Here is a 15,427-nt window from a genome sequence, read left to right on the forward strand (position 1 = left end):
GAGTCATGATGACTGCCAGGGCTGCCAGCACACACATTCATGATAATGCCCTGGACATTGCACACAATCTGGCAGTTGATGGAGTAGTGCTTTGATGTGTACATGAGTGCAAACTATGGCACCCAGTACCTCAAGGTAGTGTGCTACATGGTAGAAGTGTTGCATATTGCTGGCCCTCGCATCAGGGGTGAGGGGGGAAAATGTGCTCACTGGCATGTGGTAGCATAGCATCCAGGTACTGGTGGAGTACCCTAGATGCTGATGCCTGTGAGACCCCCACCATGTCCCCAGTTGGTCTTTGGAAGATACCTGTGGCTATTATCCTAAGGGCTACACATACCTTTGTTTCCACTGGGATGGGTTCCCCTCTGTTGGCTCTGGGTCTGCGTTGAGGGTGGCAGAGCTCAGTGAGTTCTTGTAGTATGTCTCTGTCCACCCTGTAGCGCTCTACAGTCTCCAGCTCATGTAGCTCCTAGAATGTTACCCTGGGCCTGAACACACTTCTCCTTCTCTGCCTAGGCCTATTGTCAGCAGCACCAGCAGTAGCATTGATTTTGGCATCCACCACATACAAATGTAGCAGATCTGCAGCAGCCCCTAGAATTCTTTCACTTAAAATTCCTAAGTCTGTACTCTAATGGTGCAGAGTATGGGTGAAATATCAGAATATAGGATGTATGCATACTTTATAGTGCTCTGCTGTAGATGCTGTGTGATTGGCTACTTTGATGCATTCCACCTGCCTAGTATATCATTAACATTGTTTACTGGTCCTAGTTTAAGTTAAACAAGGGTTACAGCTAATTAATATCTCATTGCTTTTTAGATGCGGTCAGCAATGTGGCGCACCATGAAAATGCATGGTGGGCAGGTAAGCAAAGCTTAGCAATCACTGGAACTACCCCCACCCAAACTTTCCAGGCTTGGCACAGTGGCTCACTGTGCAAACACGTGCTCCGTAAGTAAACATAGCTTAGATGTCAGTGGACCCCCCCCCCCCTCAAACTTTCCAGGCTCAGCACAGTGGCGCGCCTTGCAAACATGGCCTCATAGGTAAACATAGCTTAGAAGTCAGTAGACTCTCCCTCCAAACTTTCCAGTCTCTGCACAGTGATGCACTGCTCAAATAGGCACAGCTAAGCTCCAGACAGTTTAGCAGGTCTTTGACACGCCCTCTTTTGATGTCAGCTGCCTCCTCTGTGGACACGAACATGGTTCTCTACCTACACGGAGGGGATATGTGGACAGAAGTACCCCATTTTGCTGTTCAGTAACTCCACTTCATTTGCATAGGGATCCGTGCTCACAACCTGGGAACTACACACTTCCAGGCCCTATCACATTAACAACAGCACCAATGCACCATTGTAGATACACCATGCAGGGTCCAGTAATACATTTCTGTATCATAATATTGATTTGTATTTTCCACATTTTTTTTTTTTAATATAAGACATGTTTGTGCACTGTGGCACACTGCACAATTATGCCCAGATTATTAAAAAAATATTTTTACAGCCCCTTTTGGCTGTCTACATTTCTGTACATCTAATTTTTCCATGTGCACTACAGACACTGACACGGGCTCTGCAGAGCTGCCTGCTTGCTTGCTGGATCACTCTACTTGCCTGAGTTGCACAAGATTCACTTCTTTATGAGGTGATTTGCATGCCACGGAACTTCCCATGTTGGCGCGTGCATGCGAGGGACCCAGCAGTGCTTACTGGATCACAAACCTGCTTACTTTCATGTAAGCAGTGTAGCACAATGCCTACAAGGTAAAAAAAGACCATGTAGGCTTTATTAAATCCTCCCTGCAGTTTGTTCCTTCAAGTTTCTCTGGTATAGCAGAAAATCTTAGGTATTCCATACATACTCTTTCCTCTAATTCTTCCTTTTTTTAAACATCTCTTCTTGAGCAGTCTTATAATCAGCCAGCCTTTTCTTCATATCAGCCTCTGATTTTTGCAGTTTTATCAGCTCATCTGAATACCTGTTTAAAGCTTCTTCCATTTTTTCCAGCTTTTTGAGTTGATATACTCCTTCAGTGTTTCATTTATTTTAATCTGCTCTGAGCACATTTTACTTATTATTCCCCTCTCATTATTTTTGAAACATCTCTTCTTGAGTAGTCTCATATTCAGCCAGCCTTTTCTTCATTTTGACCTCTGATTTTTGCAGTTTTAGCACCTCATCTGAACATCTGTTTAAGGTTTCTTCCATTTTTCTAGCCTTTTGTTATTTCAGTTGATATACTCCATCAGTGTACATTTGACATATTTTTTCTCTAAGTTACTTGAAGTCATATCTTGCACCAAAGCTGAAGCTTTTTGCTGAACAACTGCAGGATTCTTCCCAGCCAGTGTGTGTCTCCTCATCTTTTGTGGCTGATTTTAATTCAGGTTCCCCAAATTTCTTCTTTGCTGCCATCCAGGCAGTGTCCTTACAACTGATATTTACCCCAAAAGACAAATTCACTGGCTCTCTTTTTCTGAATTTCTGTTTTCACTCTGGGAGAGCTGAAATTAAGCTGTTACCCAATGTGCAGCCATCTTGAAAGCACAGAGGTCAGTTATATTTTTATCAACTAGAGAAGAAGTTGCGTATAGTAATTAATGAATAATTGAAGAATTTTATCTGGGAAAGGAAGAAGATGAGGACAAGAGTCAAGTGGGATAAGTATATAAAAGGGTAAGAGTAAATTACATAGAAAAAATGGTAATTGTGGGAACAATACTTGCAGAAAATGTTTTGTAGGAGGAATGTAGTTTAAGAGAAGAAAGGAACTGAATAGTTTATATAATATGGCTTAGATTATATGATATATAACAATATATGTGACGTATAATGTTTATACATGTGAATTTGTTAATATGGTCTGATTACTTTTATATAAATGTAAGTTCGCCTATGTCACAGGTGATAATAATGGTGTTTAAAATAAAAACTACATTTTGCATGATGGATTACACTTTAAGAGACTTTGCACATAGTTGCTCCTAGTGAATACTACGCTGCTGGACAATACTTTCATGAGGTACAGAATTCATAGATTCATAGACTGTTAATATGCTAGTGACCTAAGGGGCCTTTCTAAGCCTAGCCAAGTTTTCCTGAAAGAATAATGATGTCCTGCATCCAAATAGGACTTTGAGGGCCAGGCATTTATAAGCTACCTCTGTCCATGAGGGACATAGGTGCCAGGACCGGTGTAACTTTCCTACTCCCCATCCAAGGGCGCCCGCAGGCAGGTGCAAGGGGGTGCACTTGCACCCCCCTGGAAATCGTCTGGCCGAGAAATTAATTTTATTTTAATTTAAAAAAAAAAAGTTTTGTTTTTTTTTTAAAGAAAGGGCATTCCTTTTTAAGAACGCCCTTTGCATCCCAGTTTTAGGCACCGGAACCATAGGGCGAGGAGGAGGGAAGCACCCTCCCACTTTTACAGCTGCAAGACCTGACTCAATGTGCCGCACGCTACGTAATTTAAATCATAAAAGTGCGCGGGAAAAAAACGATCGCATCGGTTCCTGGTAGTGGTAGCCACACTGTTAACTCCCACAGGTCGGTAAGCTCCATTTCATTTAATTTCTATATGCAATTGCACACTGAGCTATGCTCCGTTTCATTTCCTTATGCAGAGCTGTGCTCCGTTTCATTTAAGGGGTGTAAGCTTTCATTTCTAAAAGCAGACGTTTCTTATGCAGAGCTGTCCTGTGCTCCGTTTCATTTAAGCAGGCTGTTTAATTTCATTATAAAGAGTTAGTTTTTGAATTTTAAATAACACAGCTGCCTGGTAAAACTTTCTTGATCAAAAGCTTAACCAGAAGGTTATAAATAACAACTATATGCCTGGAGGAGATAAATAAAATCATAACGTACAATCCCTTCAACTATTGTTGTGGTTATGCCATACTTTTTTAAATTAAATGTAGCAACCTGTTTTATTTTTACATCTCAACTGCACAAATACCAGGTATATCTAAATGCATATTAAGTATTCATAAGACTCAGATGCTGAGTAGAACTGTTGGGAGGGAATGGAATGCCATTTAGTAGTAAGTGTAGTTTTAAAGTGTTATTTTCCATAATTTCTGTAATAAAATAACTAAAGCAGTTACCTTAGTTCATATACTTTATGGCATAACTATCTGGCACAGGGCATTAATAATATGCTCATTTAATCAGTTGTAGTAATAAAATAAAATATATTTGTTATCAGAACTGTGGTGTAAGAGAACTTCCTAATTTGATTATTTTAAAAAAATATGGTCATCACAAATGTGTTTGCAATTGAAATAATCCCTAGTCTACAAAAGCATACCTTTATATTAGCCAGTCAGTATGACTTCACAGTTTCAGACACACCAGCAGGGAAGTCTGTTCTGTCAGTTTCCAAAGTGTATGCCAAAAAGGACAGAAATTGATGAAATATGACAGATTATAGCAGAAAAAAATAAATGTATTCAGAGTCAGTTTAAGAATAATTACTGAAACCTACACACACTACAAAAGAACAGTCTTCCAATATCAAGTAGGTTGTAATAGAGATTAGTGTAACGTATTTGCAAGTAATAGAATATCTGTTGCGTACTGCAATAATTATGTTTCTCATTTCTCTTATATTAAGTGGACAAAGCTGTTTGTGATCTTTTGCATGTATTGTGAAATGGGTTTGCAAACCTTTGAATTTGCTGTGAAAGGTTGAGTTAGCACATTTTTCTGTGAGTATTAATTGTAGCATTTGTAATATGACAATACAGCTTTATAAATCACTATGCCTAAAATAAGATGTTTCATTCCAGCATCAGATGTATTTCCTCTTGTACATTTTGCTGGGTAGAGTTAAAAAAAATACATTTTCAAAACATGATGCATGCATTTCATTGTATGAAGAGCCATCATATGCTTACTGTACTTATCAATCCAAAAAACAACTTTTTGAAAGCAATGGATATTTAAGTGTCTAGTATACTAAATTACAGTATTGTGTGACCTTCTACACTATGGAGAATGAGGAAGTCTGAAAAAATACAATTCCTTGAAACTGCAGGGTCATGTCTGGAGTCAAATTTTAACATGTACAGGGCTACTGTGTACAAAAATATAGCGGCCAAACACTGAATGGTGACATTGGCAAATTAGCCAGTGCTGAAACTTAGACTTCAGAAGAGCTTCACAGTGGCACTGAATAAACAACTAGAAGTTGAGCCATACTTTTATTTATTTTACATTTGTTGACCAGGATAGTCCGACTGGATGCATGTCCATTTTCAGCAGAGGCCCGGGGAGATGAGCTCCAAGGGTAAGCAGATACAGCATTACATAATATCAGCATTACATATTACAAACAGACTGTTTACAGAGATTACATAAGTAAGCAAGTTAAACAAGGTCCACAGGTTGCAGTTAATCCTGAGCACAAGTCAGGATTAAATTAAATCACACAGTAAACTGGTTAACAGATTTTTACACATTCTAGAGAGAGTTAGCCAGGCTTGATACATTGACATAGCCAGTTAAGTGACAAATGTTGTTTGAGTCTAGTTTTAAATTGACCTAAAGTGGAAAGTAAGGTAATATCAGCTGGAAGAGTGTTCCAGGATCTACTTACAGAGTTTGCAAAGAGAGAATCACCGGCTGTGTTATTAATTTTGCTAGTCTGAATTAGTAGTTTGTTAGAGGATCGAAGTGGTCTAGGATTGTTATAGGGGGTGATAATATTTTTAAGTGCAGGAGTATTGTCAGGATTATAGAGGATTTTATAGGCCATAATCAGTTGGTTATACTGGATTAGGCTGGGTAGTTCAAGCCACCCAAGCTGATTTAGATTGATGCAATGATGCATCCTAAAAGGCAGCCCAGTGGCAAACCTGGCAATGTGGTTGTAGCAAATTGAGAGTTTAAGGACGGTCTTGTTTAAATTCGAGAGTAGAGGGGATGCATACAGAAGGGTTGAAAGAAGGTGAGAGTGAGCCATGGCAATTTTAGCTGGGGGGGTTAGGAAGGCTTTTATTCTGTAAAGTGACCCTAGTTTTTTATTGATGGTTTTGATAGTTTGGTTAACATGTAGGTCAAATTTTAGATTATTGTCTATGACGACACCTAATAGTTTTGTAGATGGGCCAGGGGAGATTATTGTGCCATCATTTGATTTTATGGTAAAGGTGAAAGCGGTAGACCTACTTGTTGGTGAAAATAACTGCATTTTAGTGTTTTTGGGATTTAGGATCAGTCAATGTTCAGAAAGCTAGTTTTCTATTGTATTAAAGGTGGTCTGGGTAGCTGACCATAACTCTACTGGAGATGTGGCTGAGCAAATCAGAGTAGAGTCATCAGCATATTGGATACAGCTGACTTTTGGGATGACAGTATAAAGGTTGTTAATGAAGATGGAGAACAGCAAGGGCCCTAGTATAGAGCCTTGTGGTACTCCAAGGGTGTTAGGTAGAAGGTTAGAGAGTTTATTCTGCCAGAGGACAGCCTGTTGTCGACCATTCAGGTAGGATTGAAACCAATGGAGGGCTCCAGTATCTAGACAGAATGTTTGTAGGGTGTGGATTAAAAGTTGGTGATCAACCATATTAAATGTCTTGGAAAGATCCAAGAAGAGGGCTGAGGATATATAATTATTGTTGTGATTATGGTTTATGGTGCTGGTAAAGGCTAGGAGGGCTGATGTAGTGCTGTGATGAAGATGGAAGCCATGCTGAGTGTCTGCCATAAGGCGATTCTGGATTAGGTGGTGCATGAGTTGTCTATGAATACATTTTTCCATAATCTTTGCAAGTGGAGAGAGTATAGCAATTGGCCTATAATTGGAGAATTCAGTAGAGCTGCCTCCTTTGTGAAGTGGGATTACATAGGATATTTTCCAGATGGTGGGAATTTTAGCTTCTACTATGGTTTGATTGATTAGTATTGAGACGGGGTAAGCAATAGCATCAGCTGATTTTTGTAGGTACTCGGCAGGGAGTTGATCAGCAGAAAGTGTAGTGGGTTTTAATGTTTTGATCAAGGTATGGATAAGTGAAGTGGCGACTGGTTGGAAGCTGAGCAGTAGGTTTCTAGGGGTGCTACTTTCAGGACCAGGGGAGCTAGGAGGTAGTTGGCTAGCTAGGGCTTGAACTGTCTCAGTAATGAATTGGTTAAAACTATCAGAAACATCTTCAGGGGTTTTATCAATTGTAGCAGCAGGGATTGGGGTTGAAGTTTGTCCAGGATGTAGTAGATTATTTAAACCTGCCCAAAACTTCTGAGGGTTATTTTGATTTACTGTCTGTAAATTACAGTAATATTGTTGTTTGTTTTGTAAAATTGATTTTTTGGTTTAGTTCCTGGATTGCCTGTATTTAATGTGATCTTGAGGGTCTTTAGAAGAATGCCATAAAGCACATGCTTTGTTTCTAAGGGTAATTTTGAGTTTAGACTCTATAGAAAGCCATGGTGCAGTTTTTGCCTTGGTCCTCTTTGAACAAACAGGTGCATACAAATCCAGGATCTCAAGGAATTTGTTGTTAAAGTATGCTACTGCTTCCTCTAAGGGGAGGTGTTTTAGAATAGACCAATTACATGAGTTTAGTTCTTGTTGGAATTTGGCAGGGTCAAAGTTTTTTATTGTTTCTAACCTTTCTGAGTAAGAGTTGTTGGGAATTAATGGTTTTGTGCTTAATTACATATGTGAGAAGGTGATCACTTAGGCCATTAAGGAGGGTACCAGAGGTGTATAGTTGGGGGTGACTATTTATGAGTACCCAGTCAAGTATACTTTCTTTTTGGTTGGGTTTACCTATCCTGGTAGGGGTGGATATGATTTGTGTAAATGCATGCAGGTTAATATGGGTGGTTGGGGATTCTGAGGAACAGGTGCCCCAGTCTATATTAAAGTCTCCAAGTAGTAGGGTTTCTTGGGGGTAGTGACATGATAGCCAGTGCAGGATATCTTCAAATGTAGATATATTGTTACCTGGGGGAATGTACATACATATGATATTAATGCATTTATTTTTATTAAGTTGCAGTTTGGTGGCAAGAATCTCTGAGTTATTAATCTGAGGTGGTTGTATTACATCTATGGTGACATTCAACTCAGATTTATAGAGTACAGCTACCCCACCCCCTTCCTCGAAGCACGATCCAGCCTGTGTATATTGTACCCAGGTGGTAACACTTCATTGTCTTTAGTGTTAGGTTTTAACCAGGTTTCAGATAAACAGAGAATCTCAGGGGAGTGGATATCCAGAAGTGCATGCAATTCATGTACCTTGTTATTAATGCTTCTAATATTGAGATGACAGACTAGGAGAGAGTTAGTTGGCCTATTAATTGTAGGTTTGTAGCTTAGATTGCAAGTAGAGGGGGTATGTGTATCTGAAGTGAGTCGGCCAGGGTTGGGGTGAATATCACCACCAATTATTAGGTTGAGTATATACTTGGTGATAAACAAATTCCTGAAGTTCATTAGTTTGTGGTAGTGTTTGGATCTAGAGCTAATGTGCCTGGGGTTGAGATGTTGATAGACTGAACAAGATGTTGGATAGGATCTGGTACTGTAAGTATGGTTGAAGGTGGAAGGATTTACAGCTAGGGTGATAGTATGGCCTTTTGGGACCTGAAATCTCGTGAGAAACTGGTTTTCATACAAGGTAAGGAGGTATGGTGTGAACAAGAGGGGTAGTAAAGAGGAGTATATCATTATCTGTGATTCAGCTAGTGAGTTAAGGAACTGTTTACCTGGTGATGCAACACCAGAAGATAGAGTGGTGAGGTAAAGGTACTGGAAGGGGGATGGGAAAATGCCAGATGAAAGCTAATAGGTGCTATTAAAATGTAGGTAGTAGAATGGGGTGGGTGGAGTTATCCCAGATGAAAGCAGATAGGATCTAGAAAGTGGGGAGTGGCTATAGTAATATAAATTTAGAGGTACTGGGGTGGGAGGAATTGGGGCAGGAGATGAGCAAAGAGAGCCCAAGCGTGGCGAGAATGTAGCGGGGCTATTGCAGTTTACAAGGTTTCCTAAGGTGTCCTAAAGCTATAAGGTAAGTATTACAGCTCTTAATGTAAGAGTCAATTTATTTCAGTTACAGGGGAAGGAGGCAACCACTCAAGTAGAAACAAAGAGCCCTAAGGCTGACCAATATGGTGACCTGCTTAATTACAAAGCACTGTAAGTGAAAGCTTAACAAATGCTTTTTGCGTGTGCAACCTACTCTGTTTAAATGTTGAGAGAAACTGATTGCAGTCCTGTAGACACTATTTTGTAGGAACTGTAGAGTTCAATCTGTTGAAATTCTTAATACTCATTTCTTTTATGATAGAAATTATTATAACACAAAACAGTAACAGCACTCATCAGAAATGTGAACCTACAACTGGCTGCTGAAATGGAGCATAATGAATACCAGTTAACAGAACTCCTCAATCTCTGACAGTGAGGGAATTGAGCACCAGGTCACATATCACTGTGGTTCTTGAAACTACTGCCAGTTGACAAACTATAACTATTTTTACTGGAAAAAGCTACTTCCTTCATTATCAGCTTCAGCAACTGTAGTGCTTTGGATAATGGACTCATTAATACTGGGGGGGGGGGATTTCCCCAAGAAGGAGTGCCTTCAAGCAATCACTAACAATACCTCCTCGTTCAGTGCAAAACCTGTTTATTTCTGCCAGAAGATCATAAGACTGTCGGTTCTATTCCCACACAAGGTGCTTAGCTTCATTTAGTCTGGCAGATAGCGTAGGGGATTAAAGCTAAGAGCTGGTGATAAACTGCTTCCTGTACTCTGTGGTTTGATTCCCTCAGCCTCTGATAAAGTTATTTTTGTCAGATTCTAGCAATGTTATTGGTTCATGACAGCAATATTTATAATCTGTTCCTATTTATTTTAGGCTTTGTCCAGATTTCTTGCACTAAGAGCTTGAGGTGTGTGTGAGAGAGAGAGTGAAATGCCCTAGTTAGAGTTAGCAGGTGGATTTTATTTTCAAGTGCATTTTCAAGGAATTGTGAGTTTTAAGGGAAGAGAAATTTACTGCTGCTCATGCTAAGCCTACTTAAAATGTGCAACTGTTTTGTTTAGCAAATGGTATCACTATTGTAGTATGGAATTTTTAAAGCAGCACAGCAGGTAGCATACTTGCATCTTGATACAGAAGGTTATAGGTTCTACTCCCACATCATGTAGATGTGTATTTTAAGGAGGTGGAGTGCTATAGTCCTGAGTATGTCCTCCTTTGGATGAGATGCTAATAACTATGAACTTGTTTTTCAGCTTGCCACCCATTCCCTATTGCAATATACCAGCTTACCATTTTTTTAATATAATGTAGGCAATTTATTCTTCAAGGCGCAGGCATTGAATTTGTAGATTAAACACTGAAATATAAAGTTGTTTTCTAGCAACAACCTCTTCACTGGTTTCAGATCTCTTTAATGTGGAATTATTCAGATGACTTTTACTTCTGCAAAGATTCTGCATATCAATTGATATTGGTGGATTGTATGACAGAAGTTTGAGTAGAGTGGCCCTTTATGGTTGAAATGTTCTGAATTGGGCAGGTTGTCATTATTGGGTCATATGATTTGTTTCATTGTTTAAAGGAAAAATGTTCAGAACTATAAATTTAAAACACGCTCTAACAAGTGGTGCTGTATTATACAAGGGATATAATTCAATTATTATATAGTATAATTAATGCAGTCAGGAAGGTGAATCAAATAACTTTTCCATGGTTCTAAAAATGTGTGCAAGGAGCCTATGATTTGAAAACAGCCCAAAGGTAAACTTACCCTGCCACTGGCCAGATGCATTTTCTTTGAATGTGGGTTTCAATGTTTCAGTGAATGTGGGTTTCAAAGGTAGAGAAGTTTTAATGCTAAGTCTGTTTTCATTGTAAGACTATTGCTTTGTTTAGGTTTAGTAAATGTCTATCAGTGTTTGTGCTATAAAAGTTGTAAATGAAATCCAAATATCTGTAATCATTGTAGAAGTAAAGCATAAAACAGTATGCACACTGAGAGATTTGAACAGTGTCTATGACAAATGGGGAGAAACAGCCAAGTAATGGGACACTGAAATGGCTGCGTGGGTGGGGGGGTGGGGCTGAGTGGGTGGGGCAACAGAGGGGGTGGGGCTGCATGGGCAGGGCTTGGGTTTGCACCCCCCTGCAAAAAATCCTGTGGGCTCCCTTGTCCCCATCCACTTGTCTAGGCTGTGCTTAAACTGGGTAATAGTTGAGCACAGCTTCACATGGATGTGAAACCTAATTTTACAAAGCCAGGGCTGGATGCAGCACAAGGTGACCTAGGTAGCTGCCTAGGACCTGGTGCTGACTGCAGGGCCCATAAATGCTATAAAAACAAAAACTGTCGCACTATCACCTGCTCAACTACTGCTCACCACCTATCAGTGCTTAACTACTTTCCAGGAAGTATTTTTCACTGGCTGAAATCTAGAAATGTGTATGAGAGTGAGTGCTCCTAGAAGTACACAGTTTTGGAAGATCATTTTTCCCCAGCTATTTATTTATTTTAATGTTGGCAGGACGTCATGTGTGCTCTTTATGATTCATTTGACATACAGAGCAGATATTTGTAACTTTGCAGTTATTTTAACATTGATGGAACAGCAGAGTTTATATTGGTGGGACACACTGGACAGCTATTTATAACGTTGTAGCTATTTCTTTTAATGTTGGTGAGACAGCAGTGTTTGCATTTATTTTAATGGTGTTGGGACAGTAGCATTTACTGAAGTGACACTGCCATTTATTTAACACTGGTGGGGCAGCATGAAGGGAAATTTCTATTGCCATTGGTGGGTCAAGCATTGTGGAAACTGAATTTTTTTTACCATAGCATTTACAAGTGTGTTTGTATGAGAATAAATACTTAGTTCCTGCATCTCACACTAGTTATGTATAAAGGAAGGAATTGATTGTAATAAACAAGATCATTATCATGTGAGCCATTTTCTTTGGGTATGATGATTAGTTTTTTGTGTGTGTGTGTGTGTGTGTGTGTGTGGTTAATGGGGCAGTAACATGGATTTGATCAATAAGGGTAAGCAGTATATTCCTTGTGTAGTAGCTTTAATACTGGGTGATATGCAGTTCAGATGCTAATCTATACATTAGTATAACAATATTTTGTTGTAGTTTTATAACATTATTTGGCTGTGAATAAGCTGTACAGCATGAGGCTAACAAATTTAATGATAAAGTAGTAACTATAAATGCATTTTAACTTGTTTTTGCAACCACACTAGAGTGAAATGCATTCTGTAGTTTGTCTGGTGCTTAGTGCAGATGGATAAGGCTATGACCTGCCTCCTGTAGTGCAGAGTTTGACATTTTTTGTTGAGTCTTACCAACTCACTTCACCAGACAGTGCTACTGGGCTGCTCCCTGAAATAACATAGTTGTGCTCAGTGGACTATCACAATCTATTAGCAAATGACATACATCTTTGTCTTTTAAAATCCTGCAGCCTTCAGATAACCACTTATTAGTGCTTCACTATACACTATTTAGTCTATGAATCCCAGCATGTCCTTTGTAGTATATAATGGGTTGCCAGATGCATTTTCAGTAAATGTGAGTTTCAAAGGAAGAGAAGTTTACTGTTGTTCATGCCTAACTCAGTTTTCAACGTGAGTGCTTTGTGTTGTTTGACAAATGTCTTTCAGTGCTTTTGCTGCAAATTTTTTAATAAAAGTTTTAAACTAAATCCAAATCTCTGATCAATGTAAAAGTAAAGATCAAAAATATGCACACAACAGCTTTATGGTAATTGTGGAGAGAAGGCCAAGTAACAGGATATTGGTATCACTTGGGGAGCGGGGGGGATCCATTGCTCTGCCTAGGACTCCATTTGAGGATGATCTGGTACTATTCAAAGTCATTCTTTTTTTTGCCTTCCATCTGTTGTTAAACTTACATGCTTATTTAGAGGCAAATTGAATTTATTTAAAACTTTTATTACCTCCACATATATGCCTCTTCCTACTGTTCAGCTTTAGGGTAAACAATGCTTGTGAATGACCCAGATAAAGTTGTATAAGTTCACCATCAAAAAACTAGTTGTCCGTTTTAACCAAAGCTTCAGCTATAAGTAAACTAACCTTTCTTTGTTTACACCTTTGTTAAATTCATAAATATTTAGTAATAACGGACACAGGTACATATAACATTATTAGAAAAGAAAAACCATTAAAAACACTTTTCTTTCTCATGCACTATACATTTTCTTTGCTTTTTATAGTTATCATTTACTTTAACATTACAAAAAATTTATTGTCCTGCTTTCCATGAAATTTCACTTCTCCTCCTATTAAACATTATTCTGCATGTATTGCTTCCACATACTCCATTTATTTGTAGTTTGCTCCTCCCCTTTTCTAAACAAAAACACCAATTCTTTATTTCTTTTACAATATTCCACATTTCAGTTAAAAGTTGATTTAGATTTAGATTTTCTAGTAATTGCTTTTTTGGCAGCCAAAGGTATTGAATAAGGCCTTACTATATCTAGTCAATTTAGTTAGTATATCCCAGTTCAAAAGAATAATTGCACTTGGATATAATAATTTGCCCCCACAGCATTTCTGACAAAGTACCCTGTTGGGAATTTTTAAATTCTTCCAATTTGCTACATTCCCCAAAACTCTTCCCAGTTACTCCTTTTTCCCATCACAACTCCAGCATTTGCTATCTACCTGAGGAAAATTAAATTAAGTTTTCTTAGGGTACAAAAATATCTAAGCAGAAATCCTAGATTTTGAGGCATACAAATGGATGGCACATTAGTGCAGCAGTAGAGTTGTCACCTCACAACAAGAAGTTCTCTGGTTCAATTCTCACCTGGGGTACCTACTGTGTGGAGTCTGCATGTCCTACCTGCATTCTTGTGGGCTTCCTCCGGTTACCTCCCACATTACAAACACATGCATATGGAGTGTTTCTCCCCAGGCCTCTGCTGAAAATTGGCTTTGTTCCAAGTCAACTTTCCTGGTAAACAAATATTAAATAAATAAATGTCCTCCCACTGGTATATTGCCTTTCCATTCTTATTTCCCAGTCTTTGTTAATGTCTTTTGATTGATTCTTATAGATTGCATGCATAATATTATATGACTTACAAACTATTCCTTTTCTAACATAGTTTCTGTTCTAGTCTCAACTAAAACTCAACCAGAGCTGGTCTTTCATTGAACATTCCCTTGTTACTGTCTGTTTGCTTACACTTTAACAATCCCAGGTAGGGAAGGCACTCTCTAACAAACAATCCAAACTTCTGCTTAGCTTCATCCCACTCTGATACATTTCTCTCCATAGCTGTTTGCTCCTAATATATTGGTCCCTTTGCAATTTTCTTCAGTAAATCCCTGTTCCCTCTTGCCTATGTTCTACGTACCTATTTGCAGTCACCTCAATTGGTAAAATTTCCTTTCTGTATTCCAGTACTTATTCATTCTTAAAATACTTTCTGCTATTTTATTATTCTCCTTAAGGGTCTACATTTAAAATCCTACTGTCTGTCCTTATTTTGTGAGCACCCCCTACTGTTTTACCCTGTGCCTCTATTTAACCCTGTTTTATCTTTGTATGGTATCACTGCAGAACAATTACCTGTTTGCATCTAGATGTCTTAAGAAGTATGTATGTAATACAACTTTTTAAATACTTTGTTCTGTCTTAAGTATCTTAAATATACCTGTTGGAGATTTTCTTCCTAGGCCTCCACTGAAAATGGGGTTTGCCAAGTCTGACTTTCCTGGTCAACAAAGATAAAGAAATTATGTTTCAAATTAATTTCTTTCCACACTGATTTGCAATCTTCTTCTTTGCTTTATGTATATGTGCCTCACCTGTGTATTTCTAAGGTATTCCTTTAAACATGATAATCTTAAATCACCTTATATGGGGAGAAACAATGTGCTCCACTTAACTCTTTCCATTCTAAATAAAGTCCTTCATCTTTTTACTAATTATCATCCCCTGTGGTTGACAAAAATATACCTGACGTTTACGTTATAGTAAAGGGGCTAGAAATATTTTCACTGCATATACCTTACTATCTTTAGCCATTGTCAAGAACTTTCAACTTCTCCATTTTTATATTATCTATTTAGTCTGTTCTCACATATCCTTAGCTGCCATAATAAAATCATTTTAATTCATATACCTACTTCATTATATCACACCCTCATAAATATGGGTATCGCTGAACCAATTCATATGTGGGTTCATAATTTACTGCTATAGGCTTTGTCTTATCTTCATTTATTTTACATCCTGAAAAAAAAATTGAAACTATCTCAAGGTATTCCACAGCACTGGAATATCCTTTTAGGAATCAAGTACAAGTATCATCTGCAAATAAGTCATTTTTTTCTTGATTAGTATACAAGTCATATCTTTTAATTTGCAA

The sequence above is a fragment of the Protopterus annectens genome, chromosome 9.part0, assembly GCF_019279795.1.
Source record: "Protopterus annectens isolate FY-2018-M chromosome 9.part0, PAN1.0, whole genome shotgun sequence".
NCBI lineage: Eukaryota > Metazoa > Chordata > Ceratodontiformes > Protopteridae > Protopterus > Protopterus annectens.